Consider the following 10,264-nt stretch of genomic DNA (forward strand, 5'->3'; position numbering starts at 1 on the left):
GAGAGAGACAGAGAGTCAGAGAGAGGGACAGATAGGCACAGACAGACAGGAAGGGAGAGAGATGAGAAGCATCAATCATCAGTTTTTCGTTTTGGCTCCTTAGTTGTTCACTGATTGATTTCTCATATGTGCCTTGACAGGGGGGCTACAGCAGACCGAGTGACCCCGTGCTTGAGCCAGCAACCTTGGGCTCAAGCTGGTGAGTTTGTGTGTGTGTGTGTGTGCGTGTGTTTTATGCTTCATGAATTTGCGTGTCATCCTTGTGCAGGGGCCATGCTAATCTTCTCTGTATCGTTCTAATTTTAGTATATGTGCTGCCGAAGCGAGCATGGTGAGTTTTGCTCAAACCCCATGAGCCCGCACTCAAGCTGGCGACCTTGGGGTCTTGAACCTGGGTCCTCCGCATCCCAATCCGATGCTCTATCCACTGCGCCACCTCCTGGTCAGGTGAACCCACCCTCTTGTTGTTCTCTCCTCATGATCTCGCTGAACAAAACCCAGCTCAAATGCTGCTTTGTCCAGGGAGACTTCAGCATTGGACTTAGTCATTCCCTGCCTTAGGGAAAATTATTTTTATTTTTGTAGATGGCTGCTCCTCCCACCCTCAGAATGCAGGACTTCTGGTGGGAGCAACCATGTCTCGTTCTTATTTACAGATCCCTCCGCTGCAGTGCCTACTACTGTGCTGGGCACATGTGTGTGCTCAATGAACACTTAATTTGAAGTGAGCGTTGGTCATAATTGTGCATGAGAGTGACACATAGCTGTATATTACATCTAGTTTTATTTAGTACTTGGCGTGATTCTTTAAAATATGTGCTTTAATTAAGTATAGCTGTACGTTTCTCTGCCTAGAGCTACACCCACACCTACATCTGTATTTACATCTCTGTCTACGAGATACTACCGGAGGGAAACTGAAAGCCTTCCCTACCTAAAAACCCACTATACTGTTGAACTTGGGCCACAAAATCTAAAATCACTGAAATATGCTATTGCGCATATTCCAGAAGTCATTAAACTATTGTAATACCTCCTGCAATGAAAACCTTTACCCTCATTTTCAACAACCACCACAATAATGAAGATAACGATCATAATAATAACAGGATCAGCTGCCAGCTATGGAGTTCCGTATTTGCTTTGATCCGGAATCTCCGAGTTCCTCACCTACATAATTTTGTTCAATCCAGGTTCTGTGATCACAGCAGCCCTTTGAGCTGGGTTCTGTGATTAATCTCCTCGGATTGATACACAGAGGCTGAGGGAAGTTTAACTGCTTAGCCAAGGTCATACATTCTGTTTGAGAGCGGAACTAGGAGTCAAACCCATCTGACCTCCAGACCCCTGTTCCTGACCAGTGCTCTCCACGTTCCACCCATTTCCAATTGCATGTCTTTCCCCTCCCTGTTCTTGCCACCCTGGTTCCCTGAGCCTATAGCAATGCCACGTGGGAGTTCTGCTCTAGCAGGACATTCACTTTCTCCCCCACCCCTGTCCCTCATTCCCTTCCTCTGAGCCTGAGGGTCTTGAGAACAAGGGACCGAGGAGGCTGCACCCTGCTGGCACACCCTCTCCTGCACGTGTCTCTCCAACCTCCTGTGGTTATAGAAAGGGATCAGTTTGGGGCAGATCTGATTTGGTTACTTCGTGAATCCTGAGAGGATGGGAGGGGTCCTATGTTCTTGTCCTTGTCACTACCCATTATGCCTGGAGAAGTGCATGCAAGACCCTTCCCCATGATGTGGAGAATGTCATGGGAGATGACATAGATGAGACAAAATCTTGCTTCCTTTCAGTCTGTTGCTGGGCACCACCGTCTGTCATCAGCTTGGTGGCAGTCTCCAATGGTGAGAAATTTCCTCCAGAAATCAGGTTCAGGGAGACACTGTCTTCACATTTCTGAGCCCTTAGGTAAAAGAGGAACTGAATGAAACACCCTGGCCATCCAGGTCTATTTTGGACTCAGATCCATCCCTTACCCTCCTCGTACAGACCATGGTTCTCAGGCTCGTGCTTCAGCTGACTGACAGCTGAGTAGGCCAATAGAAGGTACCAATGAGAGATTGGAATGTGAGTGGAAGGGCTTAACCATGGTATTATCTCCTTTCCTTATTTCCTGTGGGATATCTGCAGCGCTTCTATCTCCTCTCTGGCTCCATATTCCTTGGGACAGGTTCAGCTATTGTCCTGGGTTGCAGTACCTTTTGTCCTCCCTCGGTCCCTTGTCCTAAGTGTTATAGTAGATTCCTGTCATTTATTCATCTCCAGCAGGGCCAGGACATGGATAAATCAAGTGAGGCTGAGCTATGCAAATGTGAGGTTGGTCCTTAACTTTATCTAAAATATTGATATTATCTTCATCATTGATTTGTTTTTCTGTATCAATCTAGACTTTTCAAAGTATTGCATTAAACTAGGGTCACCTCATGTCCCATTTGGTCCTTTGACACTTGTACAGTTAATTCCCTGCATTAAAATCCCGCTGTTTGAAATATTAGGTAGCTTCTTTTCCCTTATTAGACACCGATAGATATAGAACCTCACAGTGATTTTGACTTGCACATCTTTATGATGTAGGCATTTGTATAATATTCATTTTACTTATGAGGGAAGATGTTCAGATAGCCTCTGTAATGGGCCAGTGTCACTGAGCTAGGATGGGGCAGAAATGGATTTTAAACCCAACTTTTAAGACAACAGAATCCTCACTCTTTAACCATTAAGCTCTGTGGTCTGATTGTATGTATTTTCAAAGGACTCCACTAAGAACAAATCCCTTTTGATCAGGAGAAAACCTTTTGATTGTGGAGGAGAGTCTCTTAAAAGCGTTTCTATCTGGGCCCTTTCAAACTTGAAATTGATATGCAGAGAATACGACCGTGTGAAGATGGGTGATACTCAGAAGAAATTGGGCAGATTCATATTCTTCTCTGAGCTGATTTGTCTTAGTAAATCCCCAGAAAATACGACTTGTCTCATTTTCCTTCAACCCTTTTGTCTGATTTTGAGCTGAGAATGCTTTTCCTCACTTTCTGTAAATTCTCTTGATTTGGGTTATATAACAGGGCCAAACAATTGCCTTTGCCGAACAAAAGTCTCAAATGAATAGATATCAATGGTAATACCAGTAATTAACAGTTTCTCAGTGCCTGTCTGAAACTGCTTTTATTGATTTATTTTGACTCTGTTCCATATAGGACAATTTTTCAGCTTGCACAAACATATGCTTATCTCCTTTGGTTCCTACCACTCTGGGCTGTTTTTAAACACTGTAACTCCTCAGGAAATCTCCAACAGGGGAGCCGGCGAAAAGGGACTGAGGCTCCTGAAATCGAAGCGGAGCGTTTATTCATCAGTGTGAAGGATGGAGAACCTCTCAGTTTCGGGGTTGGGTTTTCTGTGTTGGCTTTCTGATCTGATTTAACTGGATCTCAGAATTACATGGAGTTGTATGTGGGGAAAGGGAAGGGGGATGGGGAGGGAAGTCGTGCAGGCAAGCAGGGGAGTTAAAGAGGAGAGAAGCAGGAGAGGGAGGACCAATGGCTGGGTTTCCCCGACTCAGGTAGCTGCGCTCCCTGTGATAATCCCAGTATGCTCTTTCCTTTCTCTCAACAAAGGAGGAAAAGCAGAGTTTTAAAAGGGCTGTGTGTTTGGATGGCTAAGTATATCAAAGTTATGCCCCAGAACTGTGCCCTTTTATTGAGTTCGGTGTAGAAAACTTGGCTGGCGCAGAAGTAATAGAGGAAGAGAGAGGAAACTAATTTAAATTGTTTCCAAACATTGTGTGGTCCTAAAGTCAGACATATTCTCCTCTCCCTCTCTATTCTTCTTTCCTCCCTCCCTCCCTCCCTCCCTCCCTCCTTCTCTCCCTCTCTTCCTCTCTCTCTCTCTCTCTCACACACACACACACACACACTACATTTGAGATCCCACTGAACATACCTTCAGAATATAATAATATTGGACATTCTATTCTGTGATCCATTGTGATCCATTTTTCAGCTTATTGACGTATCATGGAACCCATTTTCATGTATAAATTATACCTGCATGCCATCATTTTTCATGCCTGAATAATATTCCAATAGATGGATGGATATATATATATATACATATATATATATATCTCATATTTAACCAATTACCTAGTGTTGAATATTTAATTTCTTTTTTTCTTGGTCTATTTTATAGTCACTACTTACTTCCCTTCTTCCTTTCCTCCCTCTCTTTGCCCTTTCTGTATAACCATTCTTAGATAAATATCCTTGATCTTTTTGCATGAATATAAAGCATATGCTTAGAACGAATTCTTAGGTGTAGATTGTTGGGTCAAAGAGTGTGCTAATTTCTTCAGCTTCTGATACATTTGCTATCCTATCTTCTGAGATTGTACTGAGGCACACAGAGAATGTGGCAGTTCTGACCCCAGAATTACACCATCCAGTAAAGCTTCTCTGAAGATGTAGTGTTTGCACTGAGAATTCGAGGATGGGTATGAGTTATCAAGGCAAGGACAAGGGATGACGATTATGGTGCTACTGGTGACGGAACACATTCCTGGCTGTGTAACACATGTATGCAAAGTACACTTGGTACGAGGGAGTAAGGAACCTCCAGGGAGGCAGACTGAGCACAATGACTGAGGGTGTGTGTACTGTTCAGGCTTCTCTAGAGAAACAGAACCAATAGCATGCTATATATCTATATCTATATCTATATCTATATCTATATCTATATCTATATCATAATTAACCTATATGTAGTAATATAGCTATATCTATCTATCTATCTATCTATCATCTATCTATCTATCTATCAGCTATCTATTGAGATATTATTATAAGGAATTGGCTCATGTGATAATGGAGGCTGGCAAGGCCCAAGATTGCAGTCTACAATCTGGAGACACAGGAGAGCCAATGGTTCAATTCCAGTCCAAATGTAGGAAAAAATATGTATGTCCTAGCTCGGGGCAGCCAGGCAGGAGGACAGGAGGAGTTTTCCCTTACTCATGGGAGGGTCAGCCTTTATATCTCATCAGGCCTTCAACTGATTGATAAGCCCCCCACCACACACACACCACAATAGAGAAGGCAATCTGGTTTACTCATTCTGCTCATTCAAATATTCATCTCATCCAAAGACCTGCTCATAGACACAGCCAGAATAATGTTTGGCCAAATGTCTGGGCACCCAGTGGCCTATTCAAGTGGACACATAAAATTAGCCATCACAGGGGGGACATGAGAAGCTTAAGAAGTTGTCAGTGGGGGAGGGAATTGGAGATGGAAAGAGAACAAGACCATAAAAGGCCTGTGGACCACATAAGGAATTTTAGTCTTAATCTTCGGAGATACTGGAAGTCATTGAGTAGTTTTAGCAAGGCTAGAGATGCGGTGTTATAAATTGCATTCACGATAGCCCTATGCAGTATGTGGGGAAGGTGTTACTCTTTCATACGGTACTTGAAAAGGTTGAGCTAGAATGTTTAAGTAGTTCACATAGGCCCTCTCTCTTCCTACAGTACAAATGAGGGTTCTTTTGGTCATACTAAATTATGACTTGTGGGTCAACATGTGCACAGAGAATTGCCACAAAGGATCCCCAGAAACACTGCTGGGAGCTGTTGTAGATACTCTCAGTGCTTTACCCACCTCCCCCTGCTCCAACTTGGATGTGCCAAGGAGTTAACGTCTCTAGCAGTCACCGATGGCAGATGGGGAGCTAGTGGGTAAACCCTGCAGCCTTGCAGTCCCAGGTGTGTGTGTGGGACAGTGCCAAGGTGTACCCCCTACAGCGGTCTCCCGGGAGTCCTCCAGGACTGTGCTCCAGCTGCCCACAGCAATCATCTTTTGAACACCACAGTCTGCAATGGCTGTTTTCCCATTCCCATCATACTTTCCCACTCCCCTAATGAGGCTTCCTAAGACTGCTTCCCAAATAAATAACGCAAAACCTTTTCTCAGGATCTGCATCTGGGGGAGCCTAACCAAAGGCAGGGACCCTCCTTCCATCAGTTTTCTACTTCTGTGCAGTTTTACCACGAGTGCTTGGAGCTTGGCAGGTACCTAGGCTCTGCACCTGGAGGCTTTAGTGAGGAGCACGGGAGCAAGACTCTCAACATTTGTTCCTTTCTCCCGCTCATGACCACAAAGCTGGTGGCACGGGATGACCTCTGAGGGCAGTGTGTGTAAATCTTCCCTGCAATGCATTTCTGCTGAAGGCAGAATTTGACAGTGGGCACCCTCTAGTCTGCCAGCAGTGGTGGTGACACCATGCATGGGCTGAAGGATTAATCACCAGCCCCTGCCAGTTTTAGGATAACAACCCTGCCATCTTCTTCCCACTGACACCTCTGCTTCCGACGGATCCCCGAGGCTGCCTCAATAGTTTACATGAGAACCAACAGCACCAGGAGTCTGGCACGCTCTCCGACAGTTAACCTGTTTCTGGCTTTTTTTTTTTCCTACCTTCTGGGTTAGGACTGAAGCTCTGTTTTCCTGAACTGCAGGTGACATCAGCTTAGGAATTATCTTCGGGCTGGACACTTGCTGCCATTTCCCAAGGACACCAGTACTGGGGATGTGAATTAAATGCTCATAATTAGAAGGTGCCTTTTTGCCAGGGTTCTTTAGGGGAAAATTTCTCCTCACTCTATCTGATATTCCCATGGAGACGGGAGGGGGGGGGTTCATGTCTGGCAGCAGGCAGTGGTATTAGAAATAATGACTGGAGGCACCAGAAAAATGTAATCAATATTTACCTGCTGAGAGGTCCCATGATGGGAAGGAAATTGACTCTCTTCCCCACCGCATCTATCCCATTTTGGTGTTCTGCTTCCTTTGTGTATTTGGCAGAGGGGAAAATGCATAATCATGGTTCTTCAGGGGAGAAGATCCCCATGAACCCATTACATCATCAGGCTCTATAAGACAATCCATTACAGAGGGACGGGGAGTTGAAAATATCCAAGCAGTTCTCCAGGTTATCTGTCTGGTTTCTGTTTAATCTCTTTATGCTCAAACTATTGCAGCCTGGGACACACTTTTTTTTTTTTTTAATTTCTTTCTCCCCTCTGCCCCTTGGCCAGAACATATAATAATTGATGACACTTGTTTCATTATCTGTGTCACTTCCCTGGAGAAGTTTCCTGGAGGAAAAACAAAACAAAACACACACACAAAAAAGCTAGCTGGGTTGATAATGTCTTTCTGGACTGTTTTATCACAGATGTGGAGGTGTGAGGATAGTGATAGTTCTAGAACTCCCGTGCATATCACCTGCATAATTCCTCTTCTGCAGCAGAAGTGTACCGGTCTGAATTCCTGATTGCAAACAAAACAACAGAATGCACACTGGTAAAATGAAGCAGGAGAAGGACCTCATGGTTTGGAAAACAAGTAGGAAGCACTGGAATCCGAGTTCCTTGAGGGCAGGGGTTCTGATCTCCTGTGATCATGGCTAGATCCGCAGGTCGTAGAACAGCGCTGGGCACATGGTAGACACCTAATAAGTGAATTAATGAAATGAGAGGGATGGTTTGAATGCTGGGCTGTTCCAAAGGGTAAAGATCCGTCACAAGAATGTTTTCCATTCTCGATAAAATGAACAATTGAACGATCACTCTCAGAAGCTAGTTCTCTGTCTTCAGCAAGACGAGACCGCGATCAACTCATGCATTACAGGGAAAAATGCTGTGCTGTGACATTTTTCCCTTCAGATTTTCTTCTATGCAAAGTTGACATTTTTAGCCGGGGTGCACTGGCCTCTATTTGTCTCTAAAGGGAGTCATAGAGGCAGCAACAGAGATGATTAATGGATAAGCTCATCTCTTTCTACCTTGGGCAGAGAATAAAGGGAGAACCTAGTTCTTCTGCTAACATCTTAAAAGGCGTGGAGCCACTTGGCATGGGACATTCAAGGTGGCAGCTTTGTGGGAGAGAAAATGCCGACCTAGTTAAGTTCCCCTAAGCTGGCCACGTGCTTAAAAGCCTACACTTACTGAGCACCTATTTCGTGCCAGGCACTCTTCGAAGCACTCCGCGTGTTTGTTCTGATCCTTTAATCCAGTGGTCCCCAACCTTTTTTGGGCCATGGACCGGTTTAGTGCCAGAAAATATTTTCATGGACCGGCCTTTAGGGTGGGACGAATAAATGTATAAAATAAAATTATGCAACTGGCGTAAAAACTGTGGTATTTTTAAATATAATTGTCGAACTTACAAGACAAGCGTCAAGAGTGAGTCTTAGACGGATGTAACAGAGGGAATCTGGTCATTTTTTAAAAATAAAACATCATTCAGACTTAAATATAAATAAAATGGAAATAATGTAAGTTATTTATTCTTGCTCTGCGTACCAGTACCAAATGGCCCACGGACTGGTACCGGTCCACGGCCCGGGGGTTGGGGACTACTGCTTTAATCCACCATGCTGTTCTCCCCACATTGCAGCTGGAGAACTGGGGCACACTTGAGATTTCTGTGAGCTGTGCCAACTTGCATGAGGACTTACCCTTGTCAGAGTCACGGAGAGGCACCCAGCCACAATGTCAAGCCAGCCTCGCATCTTCTGTGGACAAGAGAAGAAAGTGCCAGCCTGAGAGGCCCCCAATCTGCCGGCACCCATTTGCCCTAAGGAGGTTGAGTTGACAAAGATTTGGCCCAATAGGCTATCTATTGTTTTTCTTTATTTTTGTTTTTTATTTATTGATTTTTAGAGAGGAGAGAGAGAGAGAGAGAGAGAGAGAGAGAGAGAGAGAGAGAGAGAGACAGGGGAGGAGCAGGAAGCATCAACTCCCATATGTGCCTTGCCTAGGCAAGCCCAGGGTTTCGAACTGGCGACCTCAGCATTCCAAGTCGACATTTTATCCACTGTGCCACCCCAGGTCAGGCCCAATAGGCAACTACATTTGGTGTCATGGGGACATGCAAGAATAAGATGTTCAGAAGAGAGCAAGTTGTGAGAAACAAGGGCTGGAGGATTCTAGAAATGCCTCTGACTGCCTTGCAAAGAGGATTTTTTTTTTTTGCTGCATTTAAATGTAGGCTTTGGAATAAGATGATTGAGGTCTGTACTTTGCTTCTGCTTCTTATTCACTGCCACACAGGAAGTACCTCTAACGTTGGTTATTACTGTCCGTAACACACGGGACTTCGGGAAATACAACATTTTCTCTTGTTATGACAGGGTGCGAAGGGAACCACAGCTGACTCCTTCTGTAGCGGCGCAGTTACTGCAATCAGGTAAACACACATTCCAGACGCGCCTTTACTGCGGGAGCAAGGAATTAATTAGGGGTGACTTAGAGAAGGGTTAAGATACAAGAGGCCAGATAAGATACAAAATGTCTAGTTAAGTCTGAACTTTAGATAGACCGTGAATTCTTTTTTTAATACAAACATGTCTCACGCAATACTTGGGCCATACTTGTGCTAAGAAATTATTTATTGTTTACCTGAAATTCCAATTTAACTGGGCATCCTGTAGTTTCATTTGCTGTATCTCGCAACTCTGGGAAGGACATGAGTATTGCTTTGTCTCTGGCTATTTCTAGTCTTATATTAACCTCGCTCTTCCCCCATCCTGCTTAAATGTGAAATCAGAAGTCATAAAAAGGCTTGACAAAAATGACAAGAATTTTAATGGCCTGAGGCATTAATTCATCCTCGACAGGAGACATATCCAATCTATTTGGGTTCAGTGATCTGAAACGGCGTTTTCCTACCCCCCACCCTTGCTCCCTTTCTCACCAAGGACGGGGATGGACCTGGGAGCAATTATTTCCATTCTTGGGGTGTTTGAGGGAGATTGTCTTCTCAAGTAGGGGGTGGGGATTTAAGGCCCAAAGGTAGATGTCAGATAGGAATTAGGCTTTCCTTGTACACCAGTGCTCACAGTCATGAACCCGCAAGTGCAGCTAGCCATGTGGAGAAGAGACATGTCCCAACTCTGAGTGATTAAGACACGCTTTCTCATTTCCACACTCTAATCTGAGATGTTCTTGATTTTCATTTCTGCCAATCATCAACTAGAAGTGGCACCAAACATGTTAATGTTTAAAGACTCTGCCCCCCCCCCCAGACTCTCTCAAGCAATTTATGGTGTCTAGCTATTCCCTTGATCACTTACAAGCAGATATATGTTAAAAGAGCCCTTCTGTGAGTTCTTCCACACAAATGAAAATTCCTTTTGTAATGCAGATTATCCATCTTCCTCTTTTTATCCAGTTCGTAATTTGTGAGGCTTTTGTAGATTGACT

The 10,264-nt window shown here is 44.3% G+C and overlaps 1 non-coding gene across 1 annotated transcript; it reads right to left on the bottom strand.

Annotated features, from left to right (window-relative positions):
• Nucleotides 1-223: 223 nt before the first annotated feature.
• LOC136336949 (U6 spliceosomal RNA) lies at nucleotides 224-330 on the bottom strand. The gene has a single exon (XR_010731683.1). It is a non-coding gene; the product is annotated as a U6 spliceosomal RNA (small nuclear RNA).
• Between the last annotated feature and the right edge of the window lie 9,934 nt (nucleotides 331-10,264).

Source organism: Saccopteryx bilineata, chromosome 4, assembly GCF_036850765.1.
Source record: "Saccopteryx bilineata isolate mSacBil1 chromosome 4, mSacBil1_pri_phased_curated, whole genome shotgun sequence".
Classification (NCBI taxonomy): domain Eukaryota; kingdom Metazoa; phylum Chordata; class Mammalia; order Chiroptera; family Emballonuridae; genus Saccopteryx; species Saccopteryx bilineata.